The sequence below is a fragment of the Dipodomys merriami genome, unplaced genomic scaffold (assembly GCF_024711535.1).
Source record: "Dipodomys merriami isolate MVZ:Mamm:240054 unplaced genomic scaffold, mDipMer1.0.p SCAF_2, whole genome shotgun sequence".
Lineage (NCBI taxonomy): Eukaryota > Metazoa > Chordata > Mammalia > Rodentia > Heteromyidae > Dipodomys > Dipodomys merriami.
The window spans coordinates 57,655,325-57,658,959 of record NW_027203381.1 but is presented as its reverse complement, the minus strand read 5'-3'; positions in this window follow the sequence as shown (position 1 = coordinate 57,658,959).

The window sequence follows — 3,635 nt, the reverse complement described above, 5'->3', positions numbered from 1 at the left end:
ATCAATGTTCAAAGCCAGTCCCAGGCATACAAATCTAAGATATTCTTCTTTCCAATTAAATACCTAAAGAAGCCAGAAGTAGAGGTATGGCTCATGTGATAAAGTGCCAGTCTTGAGCCTAAAAAGTCAAGTAAAAGCCCGGTGCAGATGATTCAAGCCTGTAATCCTAGCTACTCAGAAGGCTGAGATCTGAGGATTGGGATTCAAAGACAGCCTGGGAAGGATAGTCTGTGCTTTAGCCTTGAGCTAAAAGGTCAGGGATGGGGCTGGGAAGGTGGCTCAGTGGTAGAGTGCTTGCCTTGTATGCATGAGGCCCTGTGTTCGATTCCTCAGCACCACATAAGAAAAAAGCTGGAAGTGGTGCTGTGGCTCAAGTGGTAGAGCACTAGCCTTGAACTGAAGGTCTGAGGGACAGCGCCCAGGCCCAGAGTTCAGGCCCCACAACCGGACCCCCCCCCCCCAAAAAAAGAAAAGAAATGTACTCATTACCTTGCCCATGTAATTGTAACCCCTTTGTACGGTGTTTTCACAATAAAAATTAAAAAAAAAAAAAAAAAAAAGGTCAGGGACAGTGCCAGGACTGGCAAAAATAAAAAGCCAAATAAAAGCTTGAAGCTCTGAGTTCAAACCCTAGGACCTGCACACACACACACATACACACACACACACACACACACACACACACACACACACACACACACACACACACACACACACACACACACACACACACACCAAGATAACCTGAAGTGCTGTGGCTGCCTGTCCCATGCAATAAATCTTCCTCTCCTCTTCACCACATCTCTTTATTTGTCATATAGAGGTGAGTGGCCAGACCTAGTGTGGGACTCTAAGTCTTTGGGCCTGGGGTGTGAAAGCTTGGTTGCTTGAGGATTCTTTCAAATTATTATAATACTGTTAATAATCTCTCCACTATCTCTGCTTCATTGAAGTCTTGGGATTCCATTCCAAGTCTGGCTATCTACTTAGTTGTTCCAAATTCAAGGAGACAGCTCAGTCAACATCTGTTAGGAAAATGGAGGAGAAAGGATGGAAACAGGCCAGACTGTATCTTCAACAGGCTGGACTCAATCTTCAACAGGCTAAGACTGTTTATTGGGAACAATGAGGGGCACAGCCTTCCTGTGGGTTTGGAGGATGTGTCAGGGTGGGGGTAGGGGTGGGAATCAAGAGTTTTATGGGGTCTGAGCAAGAAGACAGGATTACTTGAGTTTAGTTTGGAGAGTTGGGGGTGATTACACATGCAGGCAGAGAATAGGGATGTTCAAACAGCTGTCTTGCCTAGATGGTTTGGCCTTCACGGGGTCCAGTTCCAATCTCTTAACCCTTTCCAGGTCTCACAGCTCAGCCTCAGAGCCTTACAGGTTAGCCCATAGTGGAATGTTTACAGCCAGGCTCAGGTTGGATTGCTGACGTATGTATGCACCTGGAAGAGGGTAGGGGTCAATCCTTCAACATCTGTGAAAACTCTGTTTCTTGGACTGCTTGTTTTTAATGATTTCAGGTTTCCTGTCTTCAGACATCAGCTCTATAGCCACACTCAAGTTTTTGTTGGCACCTAGAACACACACACACACACACACACACACACACACACACACAATTATACAGTCATATATCCCTGTAGAAAACTGTGAAATGTCTGATATTTTATCCTACTTGAAAAGCAAAACAAGTTAGACTGTCACAATTGTAGCTGTGCTAATAGAAAACACAAGACTACTGGTCTAATGAAAGCTAATTCTTACAGCAAAATCAGAGTTAGATTATTAGACTTAGCTGCTGGTTCTGAGTTTCAGTTCCCATAGAGCAAGGCCAACAGGGCCAACCAGAAACAGGTTGAATTACAGGAGAGAATGTTGAGCTTAGGGCCTGGGCACTGTCCCTGAGCTTTTTTGTTCAAGGCTAGGGCACTACCACGTGAGCCACAACTCCACTTTCAGCCACAGCCTGCCTGCCTGCCTGCCTTTCTTCCTTCGTTCCTTCCTTCCTTCCTTCCTTCCTTCTTCCTTCTTTTTCTTTTTTTGGTGGTACTGAGGTTTAAACCCAGGGTCTCAAGTTCACTTGGCTTACTTGTTTAGCTGGCACTCTATCAATTAAGCAATACCTCCATCTTGCTGGTATTGGGATTGAACTTGGGGCCTGGATACCTTCCCTTAGCTTTTTCTGCTCAAGGCTAGCATTCTATACCACTTGAGGACCCCTCTCCCCCATTTAAATGAGTCTCTCAGATTTGTCTGCCTTGGCTGACTTCAAACCCGAGTTTCTCAGATTTCAGCTTCCTGAGTAGCTAAGATTACAGGTGTGAACCACCAGCACATGGCTAGCTTGACTTTTTTACTAGTTATTTTGTAGATGGAGTCTCATAAACTTTTTTTTTGTGTGTGTGTGCCTATTTTGGGGCTTGGACTCAGGGCCTGGGCACTGTCCCTGAGACTCTGTGTTCAAGGTTAGCTCTCTACCACCTGAGCTACAGCACCACTTCTAGCTTTGTCTGAGTAGTTTATTGGAGATAAGAGTCTCATGGACTTTTCTGCCCAGGCTGTCTTTGAACCGTGATCCTGTAACTGGGATTACAGGCATGAGCCACCATCTCCTGGCTCATAAACTTTTTCTTCCTGACCTGGCTTCTTTAGTCCTCTGGATCTCAGTCTCCTAAGTAATTCGGATTATAAGCTTGAGCCACTGGTATCTGGCTAAGAACCACAATGTTTTATAATGAGTAGAACAAATGTCACTGTAAGGTTTTAGGTGAGGAAAGAACACGCAGGAGGAGGAAAAGGTGAAGAAAGTTTATTGGGGTACGCTCCTGGGCGAATTCCTTGGTTGGGGATCAGAGAAGTCACACAGAGTCTGGTTGTAACAGGGTTTATATGTCCGGGGTCAGCAGGGACTTTTAGTACATAACTTGTTTTGCGAGTTTGAACAGTTTCAGGCTAGAGCCCCCGAAGGACAGGACAATTGGTACAGGTGGTATATAATTGGGTCAGGTGGTGTATAAGGAAGTGGCTTTTCTCCGCTGCCTCTGCCCTCCAACGGCCTGACAATCACTACCACTTTTTTCTTTTAAGGCCATCAGCAAATTTGGGCTTCACTCTGGAGGAGAACTTTACCTTTCAAGGTTGGTAGCAAGTTACTATAAAAATTTGCTATACGCTGAGCATAAGTGGCTCATGCCTGTAATCCTAGCTTACTGCAGAAGCTGAGATCTGAGGACTGCAATTGAAGCCAGCCCCGACAGAAAAGTCCATGAGACTCCTTTATCCAATTAACCAGCAAAAAAATAAGATAAAATAAAATACAATACAATAAAAAGCCAGAAATGGAGCTGTGGCTTAAGTGGTAGAGCACAGCTTTGGGCAAAATTCTCCCAAGTTCAGATTTCCTCACTTGAGATCCAGATCCATTGCGTGTTCCACAAATACACGACCCGTGGCACATCTGTCTTGCAATGCTTATAATGCTCGCTGAGCTGTGATCATAGTCTTTGGCCTTTAGGTTGGGTAAAAATCAAATCCCAGTCGTCCCGCTAGGCCTTGGGGCGGCGCTCTAGCGCCCAGCACCACACTCTATGGTGCGGCTTCGCCCCGGAAGTAGTTCCGCGGTTGGAGTTG